General features: G+C 33.6%; 1 long non-coding RNA gene across 1 annotated transcript; it reads left to right on the top strand.

The window, feature by feature from the left end:
- The first annotated feature begins 3,357 nt into the window (after positions 1 to 3,357).
- LOC149789566 (uncharacterized) lies at positions 3,358 to 17,855 on the top strand. The gene is made up of 3 exons (XR_016423676.1): positions 3,358 to 3,438; positions 8,574 to 8,633; positions 9,987 to 17,855. It is a non-coding gene; the product is annotated as an uncharacterized LOC149789566 (long non-coding RNA).
- Positions 17,856 to 18,062: the final 207 nt, after the last annotated feature.

The raw sequence follows: 18,062 nt of genomic DNA, 5'->3' as shown, positions 1-18,062 counted from the left end.
ATCACTGACCAGAATTGCTCAAAATGATATTAATGCGAATACAGCAAGCTTTTGTATATAGCTTCTAATCAATTCCCTTCAGTTTAACTTTGACTGCGGTCCACAATATTTTGTTATGTACCAATGAGATCGAGTACCCAACGTGAGTATCGCTTTAATTATGACTGTAAGTCTCCAAAACTGTGCAAGGAAGAATGTGTTTATGTGTGTAAGTGTTTCATAAACTATCAGTGAAGGTGGTATATATATGTATTACCCCGTATCATATTCATATATGTAGAGCTTTTGGCTTCAAGGGTGGCGGAGGTATTACGATGTCTACTTTCATATGCTTGTTTTGTAAAGAAACTGATGTGAGTGATAATTTGCTATTCATATTTTCAAGTTGCAAACACATTTATTCAGCTTTGGGTGCAAGCAATCTCGGATAACATTACTTGTGTCATTATTTGTAAAAGTCAACGGAATGCCACACTGGTAGACGTCACTGTGTATTGACCCGTTTTCATATGAAGAAGACAACATACTATAATTCAACCACAGTAAAGAGTAGTCCCATAATGAGAAATTTCAAATAATAAATAGTCTCTTCATAATTCGATACAGCACAAATATTGATGCTGAAAGGAACAATTCTAGATGCAAAACACACACACAGACATATATATATCACTCACAGAAAATAAAGATGTTTGCCAACCACACGAGAGAAAATAAAAATGTATGTACAACTGGCTGCATTTTCTTACAGACAACAAATAACAGAGGTTATTGCAGCCAGAGAAAGAAGAAAAGCAAAGCCCAAACCAACCCAAGCAGAATAATAAGAGCATACAAATGACATCATCATAAGAAAAAGGTCGATTTGAGATAGGGTTGGCATAATCCAGGCTACACCGAGGAAAACACCAAAAAATCTTTCTAAAACAAAACAATATAAACACAAACAATGACAACCCCACAAACCAAGAAAACGAGACTGAAACGGTCCATAGCGATTCCTAGTAAGTAGTTGTGAAGAATTACCAGTAACAAGCCACACCAAACAGATGTCAATAGCGAAACAAAATATGGAGAATTAATGCAAATACAGAGACACACAACCAGGAGGAAGAGAAGACACCACCACATAAACTATTGAATGATTCAAGAGATTATTACAGGTTCCATTCTACAGGTGAGGATAAAACACCACCACAAACAAAGACAGGAAAACTCGAGTTTGTATTTTTCACTAAACATTCAATTGAAATAAATTCTATATGGCATGTTTATCCACCGAAACACGTACTTGGGTGCCAGCAAAAGGGTGAAAACGCACTTTGCTACTACTACCTACGAGACAAATCGCAAATTTGCCACATCGTAGAGGAGATCACGTGATTCATCATATTCAACGGGAGTTAATTAAATTCTTTTAAAATGCAATCTGACCGACCTGCCGAAAGGGAAACAAAGCCACGAAACTCCTATACATATTTTTACTGATAATTATATTATTTGTAACTGTCAAGAGATACGTAAGCATATATTAATAAATTATATGCAATCGTACTCTCATTAATATCTTAGAATAGACCGTATCTACATCAAATCCAGCTATAGACAATCACTACGATTTACAGTCATGAATACGGATTACAACAATTAGTCACAATCGTGTAGCAGGAATTAAAACAAACCATATATATATATATATATATATATATATATATATATATATATATATATATATATATATATATATATATATATATAACACTCTACTCAGTTAAACTGTCATAAGTTTATATGCATTAGTTTACGATCCTAAGTTCTCGGTCTTCGAGGTGTCTGTACGTAAGTCTACTATAGTCAATGGACCGTCGTATACCTCCCAAGTGTTGCCAAATTGCGGAGCACTAACAATCCCGCAGTATCTATCTACTATATGACAATATATGGGCGTTAAGTATTTGCATACTTCCGAAGGAGAACAAAATACAAACTTCGCAACATCCTCAGCTCCAAGTGAGTTTTGAACTACACACTAAAGAGTGAATGAGAAATTGTTTTTATAATTTAGATACATAAACTGGGAAAGTTTCATGAGGTGCATGGAGAGGGCGGGCTTACGTATTATTCCTAAACAAAGAGTTTTGATGTGCAGCACATAAATATTATAAACGTTTTATTACCTTTAGTTCATTCAAAACCTGATGTTATCATTGTCTGAGTATAAATGGTTTATCGCGACATAGTTCGCGCATAAATTAGACAGCATATAGAAAGCAAACAGAAATGAGAGAGAATTATCAATACAGTGCAGTTCTAAATACCTTTATCAGAGTTTCGCCGCTGAGCTTAGATATCTCAGAGTGACGATGTCTGTTTTAACAAAACTGACTACGTGAGCGATGCACGTATACTCCAGATGTAACCAGCAATTATTGTAGTAGTTGTTGTTGTGGGGTTTAATGCCATTTTTCAGCAGACGATAGGCTATTCATGGCGTTCAGTATTATTGGTGGAGGAAGAACCATGGAAAACCCAGGATAGAACCACCAACCAACGAGAAGCTACTGGCAACCTTTCTCACATACCCATATTGGTTGAATCCGAGACTCGAACCGTCGCAGGCAGAGGTGAGATGGCAATGATCCGTAACGGAGAGCGCTTTAGACCACTCGGCCACTCGGGGCCCCATAATTATTGTAATATATTGCTTATTGATATAATTCTCCTTAAAACAGCTGAATTAAAACTTGACCGCACAAGGACGATGAGACAACAGTGATCTGTACTTGACAAAAGAATCCAAGAAGTGTGTTTTGTTTGCATGACTTCTTCTTTTTCGTTATCTGCTAAATCGGGCAGTCTTTGTATTGTTGAAAGGAGAAGCTGATAACAGCGATACTGCCAACGACGACAACAAGGAAGAAAAAAGCGAAACAAAGTGAAGAACCAAACCTAGTCATTGGATGCAGCCTATTCTATTAAATCAAAATGGCTCCATCATAGACCATAATTACTTCTGCCAATGCTACGACTACTGCCGTCTTATACTATTACCATAGTGCATTCATCCTCAAACAATCTATATATTTATCTATCCATCCACCTACCCATTTTTCTTCCATGCGCAAATCCATAAATACACTCATACAAACATTTATTAACGAAGTGTGAGGGATGTTGAAGGGAATGTGCATCCATGATAAACATTTCGAAGCTGTTAATGCCGAGTTGATATTGTAATCCTGGCGTTAAATAAGGATCTTTTATGTGCAAGCAACTGACCCAGATTATGGAAAGATATGTTATCAGTAAGCAGTGACATCAAGTCAGGTGACGTAACCTGAACTAATACTATAAGGAATACCTTGAGTTGATCTGAAGTTGGCAACACACATTCATTTGTTCCGCTTCGTTTGGATTGCACCCTGACCGTTTTGTAAGGTACTGTGATGTCTATTTTTAATTAGATTTTCACGCAATAACAATGTCTGTATATTAGGCATATAATTCAGCAAATAACTACTTGACAAGAATATTCTACCCCTTTATTATTTCAGTGATAAATTCAAGAAGACGTAGTTGATTCAGCGTTGATTACATTTAAATTCAATTTCAGCTCCAAATTCAATCCTCGGAAAACATTCGGCCTCGCAAACATAAATTAAAGAGGGATATCACTGTGCGGGTGAGCAACTTTGTGGATAGGATTAGAAAGGAATAACAATATATATAGATATACACTATAAACTTGACTAAGGCCGTATATGTTTTGGACCCATTAAATAATATATGCAAGTAGGATTTCTTTTTCTTCAAAAACAGATGGCTGAGTTTAAAAATGTGACACTCACTGGATAAAAAGAGCTCAAATTGCAGGCTCCATCGCCAGTGTATAATACCATCTACTCCATCTACAATAAAATGCGAGATTTTTTTCTCAGCATGTTAACCAGTTGCAACCAATAGTGCTGTCATTTTTTTAAGCTCGATTATTTGAAATTCCCATAGTGACTGATGGATGTTACTAATCGATACATCGATTAACCGGATCGTTCGCTCGAACAGACTTTTACCATGGCCCCAGAGAGTTTTGCTAATAACATTACTACAGCACAGATGCCTATAATTGAAATAATTTGCCGATCAACGTCAACAAAAGAACACAATATTCCTTGTCAAACACAATATTATCCAATACCATTCAATTATAATTACAATAGTAGTATGAATAACTAAATTCATACGATGCATTTAAAGTAGCTAATTTTATTCACATTTCTACTTCGTCAGCAAAATTATACAACTGATACGTCCGATTATCGTAACAAAGACAATTTCTCTGATTGAATCTTGATAACAGTGACTATATTGTATGTGTGATTCCCAGTATCGTGTTATCAAAGGACATAACTCGAATCTTCACAAAAATTCGACCATCCAGACGTTCGGTTAAATTGTATGACTCACTGCGAGTCCTGATAATCGACTTTGTATTGTATATGTGATTCACAGTATCGTCTAATCGAAGGCGCATAACCTCGACTTTGAATTTACAAGATTCAAGGGCTTTGGGACATTATATGTCATTATTCAAATATCTTGATACATACGTGTTTCTGGTTTTTATGATAGCCACCATAAAACAATACAACCAAATAGTATATTCTGTAAGGATGAAAGGTCAGCTAATTTTAATCCAAGCGGGGGATATTAGTTGTTGCAAATTGAGATAATAATATCCAAATTTAAACAAAATGTTTTAGATTTATAAATGCCACATTACTTGCTCACCAAGGCCCATAATGCAGATTAGTTTATTCAATATAATCAACCTTTAGTCCTTACGGATGGGATCATAGAATGGAATGTCAGTACTTACCTTGTCACATTAAATAGAAAGTACCGGTCTTAAACACCGAATTGACTGAACACCCCGACCCAATGTAAGGTATCGTGCTTAAAAACACGAACAAGGGAATAAAATCCTCTATTTTCTAAATTTTCTTTATAGAAATCTTATACTTTGGAACAAGCAGAACGTTCAAAATAAGAAATGCTTTAATTTTAGTGATGAATTTCTATTATCTCATTAATGTAGTCAGCAATTAAATGGATATTGCATAAAGAGGCATTTATTGACTCGTTAATTGCAACAGCAAATCAGCAGGCACATGTATCTCCATAGTTGAAATCCCTCAAATGTTTTGCAGCTACAATCATTTATTTTTCTTACGGATTTCTAATCAGTCGTACGAATCAGGCATAGCGTCACTTTCTCATAATTGTGATTTTATTGATATATTCCAAACACGAGTAACCACTGGCAATATCTGAACTACTGAGCACTCATAACATAGGGAAAAAGATATCGAGCTGTAAGTTAATATAATAATATTCTTAATTCCATTAACAAAGGCACAAAAGTTTAATTAAAAACGTTCAAAATCCGTTAATTTTCGTTAATTCAGAAGACGCATATGACTTAATTTAAGATTAGTCTATAAACAAAATTTGGGATGATATATGACAATATCAAATATGATCAGACAAAACAGATGCACTTCATTACTTGGTCTCAATCGACCTTAAAGAAAATTCTTACATTTTTTCAATAATTCTTTGTTTTAAAGTTTCTAACTTATGATGACCAATTCCTTTAAATGAATAAATACGTTTCTCAATAACGGTACGGTGTGTCACGAATATCGGATTAGGGACTTTTTAATCGTTAAGGCAGAGATCACATTCTCACTATTGCGAGATGATTTAAAATATGAAGTTTTATTGTGCTGAATCATTCATTATTAAAAGTATCACTGGTATTGAATAAGCTTTTTTAAGGGATTGATTCCTTTTCTTAATTATAATTACTCGTTGGAATGAAAAGGCTGCAAAATTCATTCAAAAAAGTATTTGCAATATATAAAAGCTGTACGGACAGCATTCAAGGACAATATAATTTATAACAAAATTTGGTTTACTGTGAAACCATTTAAAGGACATTTGGATTTAAAACATGTGCATCAATACAGTATTGTTATCATTTTGATATCATTCGGATTACTTGGAACTATTTAACTGATATAACATTTAGGATTTAAGGAGATAATAAAGTATACTGTATTAAATAATATCACTTTTTCTAAGTAGAAAGGAACAATATTTATAGAATTTCTACATTTGAATGGGAAAATATGAAGGAGTCTTTCTCTGAAAAGTACTGCACGGGGAACTTGCTGAGTGCAATATGTTTCTGAAGAAAGAAAAGAGTTCATATTTCCCGATTACAAAATTTTAATTTCTGAGTCATATTGTCAATGAATGCGAATGGATTTTGTTTCTATATTCATCCAACGCAGTACTTTGAAATAGACGAAACAGCTCGCATTAGTTCATTCTCAAACAGATTTAAGCAACCAAAACCTAAAGAGTCTACTGCACAAGTATACATAGTTTTTTGACAAAGTAATCCACACTTGTCGTGTATGTGCAACATGAATATGTTCAGTATCATAAAATACTGCACGATTCTGACAGTACCCTGGACAGAGACTCAGGACGGTAGCCAACATAAAGATCATACAATTAGATCCTGCCCCCTTGTGTCCTCGAGTCAAGCACGTGACATATAGAACGTCTGGTTTGCTCAATCTCGGGGAAGACAAATCAGTATGATTATTAAGCTACTATATAATTCAGAATTTTGCATTAATGAAGCTTTTCACATTTGTCAGCTGAATTAACAATATCCTTCATTTAGGCCGAGATGGTGATAGCAGAGAATTTGAGCACCTCTTAGATATTTAAGTTAAATGAAAGCAACTCATCATTATAATGTTGAGTTGTATAAGCGTGATAAGAAACGAGAGTCTTGCAGTACGGATCGTTCATGTTTTTCACCATTTAGGAGATATATGTGTCTTTTTCTTGACATATTTCCGTTTGAGCCTAATTAACGTCCGTTTTCCATTTCCATCACCCATTTCTCTCTCACTGCCTTTTTTTCCCTCAGTTTGTTTACATCAGGATGAACAGCATGTAAAATATGCTAACACCTAAAACGAGGTTAATTGGATGTTTTTCTTTCCCGAAATTAAACTATCTAAAGTGAAATCCTCACACATTCTCTAATTAACTTCGAGTTTGGCAACCAACACAAAAAATATATGCATTTATAATAATTATGGCACTGGTGGCTGTATAATCGTCTTTTGACAACAACTTTAATAATAGGCGACTAAGCGGATTTTAATCATATCATCTGTTTTATTAATCATTACTAATATGACCGAAGAAAACAGTGTCACCCACGGGGAGCGATTGTTCTTGATTATTCATTAAATTCGTGCTCGTCCTTATTCCGGAAAAAACATTCTGGAAGTTTACTGTTATTTAATTCCAAACATATTGATCACGATATATGTTGACATGTTGAAGACAAACCAGCATTTATATTTTGCTAACAATGCAGCAACGCATTCGCTATGTTCTTTGCCTGGCTTCATATGCAGAAGTTGTGACCAAGTTATTGGTGAGCGTCTGTAACAAATACGATACAATGTGTGTGCGACCCATGTTGAGTTTCTAGACGTCAAGGGCTTGGGTTTCTTGTACTTGATGGCAGCATTTTTTCAACGTTTGACGCGTACATAGATATTCGTCCACATTCGACATCTGGTGGGAAAAACTAAAGATCAGCCAAGTCCTCACATCAAATTGTTCATGGAAATCAGTGTTTTGTACTTGGTAACGGTGGATGGTCAATTGCGTAAGAAAAAAGGATTCCATTTCTTTGGAACATCTTAAGTGATACATATTTTACAGTGGTACAGCTGTATAATCAAATGATATATATTCATCTTAGGTGTTTCGCTTTTCATACCTTATGTGTTTTTCTAATACAATATATGACTTTTATCTAATACATCTGTTGTTTTTCATCCTGTAACCTCGCTGAAAATAAAGTAGTGATTACAATCAGTACATACTTTATCTGTTTAAAAGACGCTTCCTAGAACAATACATGCATCTTAGGAATGAGAATTATATCACAATTTATTTGTCTTTTTCATTTGAGCATTGCACGGAATTCAAATACCATTTCGTCGGTGGGGTTTTCTAGATCTGAATTAGAGTTGATTGCAAAGCATTCGGACTTTTCTACTCCAGAACTACAGAAAAGGACATACTCAATTATGTCAAATACCTGTTTAATATTCAGATAATTCTTTGTTGATAATAACAGTTTATTAAACTATAACAACCATTGCAAATACTTCATGGTCACCTTGTTTCCAATGCATCAAACCTATCGCCTTTGTTGTCGGTAGACGCCAAGTGGATTATATATGACGTTATTTATTCTGCATTTAATCAATACACTTTTAAAATACTAAAGCAATCCTTTATTATCATTATTGGATGTTATTTACTGCAACGTTCCAATCAGAACTGATTCCTGAGCTGACATATGCTTCTTTTATAGTGATATGAAATTACAGTGATATCTCTTAATAGGTTACATCCATGTTCAAATAAATATGTTAGTCCACGTAGTCTTTTCCCTTTCTTTGCAGAATGCATCAACATAGAAAATTGGTGACTGTTGAGTACACATCGAGTCAGACCGGGCTAAGGTCGGTGACGATTTCTAAATTTAAACTTTCAACTGAAGCACGCAACAATAAAACAGATATGGTAGTAGCATATTCTCGCTATTAAAACTATATAAATTAAATCTCAATGATTTTATCATGTCCAACAATGTTTCCACTCCTAGCGTGTACGTCATCCATGCAAATAACTGTAATAAAAAACAAACAATTTAAAAACCTTTGTAAATAATGTTTATATTGATTTAATAAATTGTTCAAAACGATATATCATCCAAAAACAACAATTGGAGAATTAAGAAATGATTTAAATGGTTATTTTTTAATGCGCGTTGTGAATGTGTACATTTTTATATTTGTACCCTCCAGACCCAAGTGGGAACTTGACTATTTAAATATGCATCCACGATAAAATGAAAAATTACGAAAGTATTGCATTCATGGTGATGCTCAAAATAAAATACAACAACATCTTTGCAGAACGACTGGAGAATGCACAATAAAATTACAATGTAAATTGTTTAAGTCTGCGTACGCAATCGCACGGCAGAACCTTTACAAAAATTATTATTATTTTAATTATGATTTCATTTCTTGTTTAAGTCTATTCTGTCATCTAGATCAAGAGGACATTCAATTAATTTATAACGATGCTAGACCAATTGAAACTGACATATATCAGCTATCACCGCCGCGCAATACGAACAGCGACACATTTTTAAGAAGATAAAGTGATTTCATACGAGACAGACTCATCTGTAATAAATAGGCGGAACATCTTCCTTCCAACAACATAAGACGGCCTTGTTCTAAAATATCCTTACCGCGCACCTTTCGGTGTATATTAGACTTGAAGGATATATATATATATATATATATATATATATATATTATATATATATATATATATATATATATAGAGAGAGAGAGAGAGAGAGAGAGAGAGAGAGAGAGAGAGAGAAATAATCAAAGTCTTTCATTGTTCATCGTTAACTTTGCTTGTTACGTTAAATAGTACTGAAGAATCTACAATAACACTCTTATGCCGACGTTGTTAATAAGATATTAGACAAAGGCATCATGTCTGTGCATATCGAGATTTGGACTCCAGTAAGTATACATAGCACTGGGAGTCCCTGCAATAGGCAATACGGTTCTATATGCAGGTTACTTACTGTAAATGATTACAATAGAACACTACTGTACTAATGATGTTGTATTAGGGCATTGTTTAGATATGCGCTATAATGAAGTGTCCATTATCCGTATATTTGAGTCATAGTAGAATACAAATTTTATTTATATACATTGTCAGTGTCTATATTAGTCGCATGACTTAGCAATACGTATTCTTACGATTGCATCGTTTATCCACAGGTATAGTTGTGCGCGAATGGGCATAAGAGGTCAGAGGTTCATTATCATGTACTTTCATCCTCCTCAGCAAATATACGCATGAAAGACTGGCAACATGAACTTTCTTCGTGTGGATGAGTGCATTTGTAGGTAGACACAATCTTGACTCATACATCTACGAGGAAGAATCACTTTATCATCAACTTAATGACAGCATAAATACTGTTGCCAACAGCTTTTGGACGATAAATACGCATTATGCGGACATTAACAAAATTCCGAGGATCGTAAGGGTTTCGGCAGAATGGCTCTCATATTTGCGTCTGATGGCGAAAACAACTTTGACACTCACACAGATAATTGATGTCACAAATGAGATTCTGCAATACATGCGTTGGGTCTTAGGTCATATAACACACGATAATTGTTCTTAGGGATAAACAAATGCAGCAGGAAAAAAACACAACACAAAACAGAAGTAAATAGATCACACACGTAGACATAGCAAAATGTCAGTTGAAATATGTATTTCACTGACACTATGAGAACCAACAGTTGGTTTGAGTATGTTATGGAAATATATGGAATATAACAAATAGCAAACAATTAAATCAGACCATATCATACTACTGACCAGAACGTGGGCGAGCTGTTTCAAAGGAATCAAGTGTTACACTGCAGTTTAATATATATTTAAGCGCTAGCTTCATGATTGGTTGGTCGTAAGAAATGGGTATGGTGTGTATATGAATTTTGTGATAGGTTGGAATCAGTTGCCGAATCATTTGAAATGGTTAACAGGTAAAATTATTTCAGTAAGTTTCAACATTATTCAAATCTAAATTCAAACTGTGGAAAATGTGCTGTATTTAACAGCGGGATGGTATTTAATACTAAATATCGTATGTTTTGTGTGCTGTAATTCCATCATCCTGATAAAATCTAAACAATATTTCAATGCCTATCTACATTGCCTTTCAAAACTATTCATTTTGTGGAATACGACGCCCCATCTCCAAAAACACCAAAAGTAAACAAAAAGCTAACAATGCTAAGCTGCTTTTTGAAACCATGTACAGATTAAAAGATATTTGTTTTCCGTGTCATGTCCTAATCGGTTCAAAGACTGTGCACTTGCCAATTTGTACAGAGATTGAACCCTACTCGTCTAAAATTTAAAGTTCATTTGTTTTAAATTCATTTCCCCCATGTGTTTCTCCAATTTGTGTAAGTACGCCCATTTGGTAGCTTTTTCAATAATATGTGGTGAGTGAAAACGTTTCTTTCGTGCACAATGTACCTTCACTTGTGCTGTTAGTACTCTTCATTATGAATTTATTGACAACTATTTCAAACGTTCATCTGAAAACGGCGGCAAGAATTAATACAGCAGCGCCAAGTCTAAGAACCAATACCAAAAAGATGGCTTAAAGACATATTATGCGGTTGATATATTCCATATCTCCCAAGTTACCTAATGAAGCAATTATTACAACAATTCCGTCTCTAATAATCATAAAGATTGTTCCAGTTTCCACCAACGTTTACAAGCGCGTCAAGAACTAATACAGCAACGTCAAGTCCAAGAACCAATACCAAAAAGATGGCTTAAAGACATATCATGCGGTTGATATATTCCATATCTTCCAAGTTACCTAATGAAGCAATTATTACAACAATTCCGCCTCCAATAATCATAAAGATTGTTCCAGTTTCCACCAACGTTTATAATCGCGTCAAGAATTAATACAGCAACGCCAAGTCTAAGAACCAATACCAAAAAGATGGCTTAAAGACATATTATGCGGTTGATATATTCCATATCTCCCAAGTTACCTAATGAAGCAATTATTACAACAATTCCGTCTCTAATAATCATAAAGATTGTTCCAGTTTCCACCAACGTTTACAAGCGCGTCAAGAACTAATACAGCAACGTCAAGTCCAAGAACCAATACCAAAAAGATGGCTTAAAGACATATCATGCGGTTGATATATTCCATATCTCCCAAGTTACCTAATGAAGCAATTATTACAACAATTCCGTCTCTAATAATCATAAAGATTCTTCCAGTTTCCACCAACGTTTACAAGCGCGTCAAGAACTAATACAGCAACGTCAAGTCCAAGAACCAATACCAAAAAGATGGCTTAAAGACATATCATGCGGTTGATATATTCCATATCTCCCAAGTTACCTAATGAAGCAATTATTACAACAATTCCGTCTCTAATAATCATACAGATTGTTCCAGTTTCCTCCAAAGTTTACAAGCGCGTCCAGTTTGTGAGCAGCTTGGTCAGGCAAAAACTAATGCATATATGACAATGGCAAGCAGAACAGCTGCAAACAGGATATCTTGCAACATTTATATTCATAGTCTAATTCCGCAATTATCCAGAGGTTCTTCACGTTAGGTTGTTATATCGAGATGCGTATTGGAATCGATTGGGCTGTAAATCAAAAACTTGTACTGCCACCCATCTCAAAAGCTGTGACGTAATCAAATGCTGGATGATTTTTCCAGTAACATGATCGATTCGATGCGAAGTACCTTTTGACTGAAATGCCGAAATAAACATCTCGAAGAAAGCTAAAGCAAGGGCCGCTCTGATGCCTTGACTGATGAGTAATGTTCACTTACACAATTAATACAACTCCAAGAAGACTAAGGGAAATTATACAAATTCAGTGGTGCGAAAATCAACATAGGTGACCAGGTACTAATTAGCATGTTCCGTGCATTCTACACAAGAAAGCAGCAAGTTGTAGAAGGCAGAGGGAAATTTCATCCCTAAGAGATGTTATTTTGTGAAAAGATACAATCTTGGCAAATGGAAACCTCACGGTATGCTGAACTTTATGACACAATGGTTATGATTGTAAACACCCCGGCCTCCTGGAAAAATCATATATATGGCGAATTATGTATGGTTTCTGATGGCGAAAATAATTTGGAAACTCACAGTGATTAATGATACATAACCGAGTTTCTGCAATACATGCATTGGATCTTAGATTTTATAAAACACGATACTTTTTCTTAGAGATAAACAAATACAGTGGTGAAAAACCACAACAAATGTACATAGCCCATATAAGTAGACATAAAAAATGTTACATAATAAGACACATTAAATGTTTGGAGTTATATTATGGACAATAAGCAATGATATAACAATTCATTTTGACAACTATGTATACATACTTTGTTTCTATCTTTTAAAACACCGACAAAGTTATAAAAAAGACAGTCCAGGACTTTTATAATTTATATTTATTCATTTGTTTATTTAATTTTGAATACAAAGAAATGAAACCGTGTGCATATAATATATTAAATAATTTCAAGGATTATCAACCATACCAATGAAGTCACATACGTATAAACACGTATGAACCTATGTTAGATTCATACTAATTTAAAATATCGAAGGACACAGGGTTTGTGTAGACTTTGCATATCAATACATACGAAGCAAATTATTATTCTCTTACTGACCAGAACGTATGCGAACTGTTTCAAGGGAACAATGTGTATCCTTGCAGTTTTATAGATTTTTAAGTGCTAGATTTAAGACTACTTGGTCTTACGAAATGTGTAGTTTGTATATTGTGGTTCGTGTGCTAGGCGATAATCAGTTGCTGAAATATTTCAATTGCCTTACAGCTAATTGAATATTGGCACACCAGCGTTTAACAAGACGAGAACATTCTTCAAAAACTATCGGCGATTTGATTAAGCTGAGAGTGATGGAAATTATACAATTTCAGTCGTGCGAGAGTCTACATAAGGGAAAAACGACTAATTAGCATGTTCTGTGCATCATGCAGAAGAAAACAGGAAGTTGTAGAAATGTAATGAGAAATTAAATTTCGAAGAAATATTTGTTTGTGAAAATATGCAATCTTGGCACGTACAGGCGTAAAGTTAGGCTAACTGTATGACATAATAGTTACATTTGTGAAATCCCCAGTCTCCTCGAAAACCAAATATACAATATTCATACATTAACATAATTGCAAAGTTCTTTAGATTTTGTGAAGATAGTCCTCACTTTTGCTTCTGCTAGCGAACACAATTGGGACAATTGCAGAGACAAATGATGATACAACTGAGGTTCTCCAATACATGCATTGGATCTTAGGTTCAACAGCACAATATAAATTGTTTTTAACGATAAACAGTCGTGAGAAAACATAAATAGCTCATGAACCGTGACATAGACAAATATAACTCTAGTCTGTATTTCAGTTATAAAATAACAATTAATTTAGACAGTCGGGTTTATATGTTTGTTTATTATTATAGATTATGGGTCATGTTGATATGAAACAAAACAAGACACTCCCCATAGAAATTGTAATGTATATTAATATGTTTGTATTCGAAAATCAAATCAATTAACGACAATTTCAGGCAGCAATAACTATGTGTGAGATTACTGACCAATATATATTTGGCATATCATTAACGGAAATATAGATGAAAAAGGAAATGGGTCAGACTATGGATAAACCTGCAATACATACCAAGCAAACATTCCGTCTGTTATGTGTTTCACTGACTACAATGTATACGATCTATTTCAAATAAATCATGTTCTCCCCTGCAGTTTAATAGATTTTAAATGGTTAGATTCAAGACTTGTTTATCGTAAGAACGAGGAAGGTGAGACGTGTAAATCATGTCTTGCCATTTGTCAGCTAGGTGGAAACCAGTTGTCGAAATCGTTTAACCAAAATTTCTAGTCTTGCCTAATAGAAAGAGACAGCCTAAAATGTTAATCTGCCTGTTCAAAAACATTCTTGTGACACAGTTTTGAATTTAAATACAGATATGTCGTCATCAAGCAGTGATCCCTGTATTTGATCATAGTCATTTATCCTTTGTGTTTGCATCTGGATTGTAATCATCGAATTGTATTAGTTGTTTTCAAAGCAAAACATGAAATATTAGATAATGGCGATTGTATAGACTTATCAAACTGCATATATAGAAAGAACAGCTACATTATGGGTATCATGTAATAGTAAGGAAACATTGTCGTACTTACTAAAATAGTGGAACTACAATATGTTAAGCGCAACCAATCACTATTTGAGAACGAATGTTGTACTTAGACAGTCATTTTAAGAAAAAATCATGCAAACTGCTTAATGGTGCATGTGCCAGTCGGGGAAGTAATGTGATATTGCTTTCAATAACATATAATCTCATGAATCTAAGGACAATGCGAATGATACAATTGTCATTACTCACATGACTCCAGCTTACATAATAATGTTCAATTCGAAAAAAGAATGCATTACTGTGGTGATTATACCAATCATTGAATATAAATATGTACATCCTATTTCATTATCGAATTAAAAATGACGACTTAGAAGGTCATCAGTGTTTTAGATGGTGAGATAACAAAATCTAATTTGAATTTGCTGAACAGATTCTGAACGAGTGAAAAAGACGACAATCAATTTTGTTATGCAGCAGAGCTCACAAGTCAACAAAAGTGAAACATTCTAGTATGTAGCGGCTGCAGTTAGGATGACAAAGAAATACGTGTGGTCATTGTTATGGATAGTTGATTAAATGTTTCAAAAGATGATCACTAAAAAACTCTGTAATTCCTGATGCATCTCTGTCCTTGTATCCAATGGGACATTTTGTTGTTCAAGCCAAGAAGAGATGCATTTCTCCGGTGACGTCGTTTCATCTGGTCATTAGGAATGGAAATATCAAATCGTGCACCAAGAATGGAATGATCTATGTTTCAATGTTACATACCTGTAAGTTTAGGAAATTATAAACATGGAGTTAAACATTGTCAAGAAAACCTCGTAACTCGAGGCTCACAATGAATTCATAACTGTATGATTTATATTACAACATAAATGAGTTACTTTAAGTTGCTTATCTATCTCATATGTTGTTTCATGTAATGTATCATGTGTTCCTGTATGTATTCAAAATTATTCATTTTTAATTCTCTTAATTTCATTATTTCCCGTTTTCGTTATATTTTTTATTAAGTGCCTTATACCGTTTTGTTTTGCAGATAATATGCTTCATTGTACTCTTTAATATGGCATTGTTGTCTTTATAATCTAGTATATTCTGCACATTCATAAAATAATTAGAATGCTTCCAATTGCAAACTCTCTCGAGCTTCTTTGATTACATTTGGTGGACATTTTCACATTTGTGTAAAACTACAATGTTTAAATACATTAGTGACCAGGCCACATTTATTTTTCCGGTTTTTCACATTTTTCTTAAAATCATCGGCAGTAACATCTTTACAAAACGAAAATAGATTTTCATCACTAATTGACATGTTATATGCTATCTGAACAGTATCATTTTTCGCTGCTGCCTCGAAAATCACATACAAATTGTATACGAGTAAATTAGAAATAAATGGTGGAATATGAGCAATAAAGTTATATGAATAACACATTATATATGCAGGTGCCCTGTATTTTCCTTAATGATATTGATTTCGGTTTTTAGGAAATATTGTTAGAGTATCTACAGGTCTGTTTCTTACATTTATCCGTAGTTTTTACTGGTCTGTTAGGATTTCAAATTAGTTCAGTTGTTTTAAATTCATTTTCCAGTGTTTCGATATCTTGTATATATTATAGACATTTGTCAGGCCAGTGTTTTAATTTGTAAATATTATTTCTTTGAAATTTTACCATATGATCGCTAGTTAGTCTTTAAAAAGAGATTTTATTGTATAAAGAGGTCTTGCATGGTCACTATTTTGTACATGTAGGCAGATATTGTATTTTTTTCTCATCTGGTACTTATATGTATAAAGTTTTATTTTTCAACATATAGAGTTATAACAAAACACGTGTTTCAAAGTATATACTGTATCTAATTATTTTTGTAAAAAATATGTCTGTAGTTCATTAAACGCTTCTTGAACTTTACTTTCCATTTTCGTGACGTCAACATACAAAATTAGCACTAAATAATCCACCCAAATTATAAGTTAAACAAAGAAATCGAGGTGAAAGCTTACATATCCAAATATTTCATTGTTCCACCTATTGCGTTGAATACGTTTGTTCCAACTTCTTTAAATAAAGAATCAAAGGAACATAATAACGCTAACGAGTTTCTACTTGATCAGGTATATATCTATGTTCATTTCGACATTTATTAGACCAACCCCATTGCTTTCTTCTAACAATTACTAACATTAGTCTAGTTCATAATTTGTGTTAATTAGCTTCGTATTAAAGGCATTTTTATCTTTTTTATAGTTATGAGACCCTCAATAATACCAGGCAATACTACTTCCTTTTGCCCAATTAAACAAAATGCCACCAATATTTCGTTACTTTTCTTATTATGCCACAACTGATACGACCTTTGCCACAACTAATGCAGCGATTGCACCCTATTGCAGTTAGAGCTACTATGTGCATTTTGTGAGAATTATATCGTACCACATTATTTCGTATTGTTAAGAATGTTGTACTTTAGTAATATTTTTCAATGATAAATCCAGTGTAAAATGCATTCTTTGTAAATAAACACTGATGCTCTCATGGCACATTTTATATAATATTTTGTGGCTGTATTATCTTATTTTCGTATCGCTTGCTTGGCTAAAAAGTGGACAAATAATGAAAATATTTTGGATACAATTTATAATGTTAGTAACAGAGTCTTTAAAACAGAATTTATAGTGAAATATTTCAAAAACTCACCAAAACACCAAACCAATGTGTTAAAATATTAGAAGGCTGTCCTAGTTTGTAGGCGTTCTGCAGTAATTCAAATCATATAGTCACTAAACACTATTTATCACATTGTGTATTACAAGAAATTTGTTTATTTAGAGAAATACTGGACAAGAAAATACAATTAAGCATCATTAAGAAATGCTATCGTTCGAATTGACTTTATATATATATATATATATATATATATATATATATATATATATATATATATATATATATATAACTGTATAGCAAATATTATTCATTATGCACAAATATATATGTTGGTCATAGTTTGATAAGTTGAAAGATGTTCGTGCAGCAGTCGGTTTTTGAGAGGTGAATTGTTCCTC

Source organism: Sinohyriopsis cumingii, chromosome 10 (assembly GCF_028554795.1).
Source record: "Sinohyriopsis cumingii isolate HCF-2022 chromosome 10, ASM2855479v2, whole genome shotgun sequence".
Taxonomy (NCBI): domain Eukaryota; kingdom Metazoa; phylum Mollusca; class Bivalvia; order Unionida; family Unionidae; genus Sinohyriopsis; species Sinohyriopsis cumingii.
Note: the sequence above shows the minus strand (reverse complement) of the source record. Positions and strands in the feature narration are given on the sequence as shown.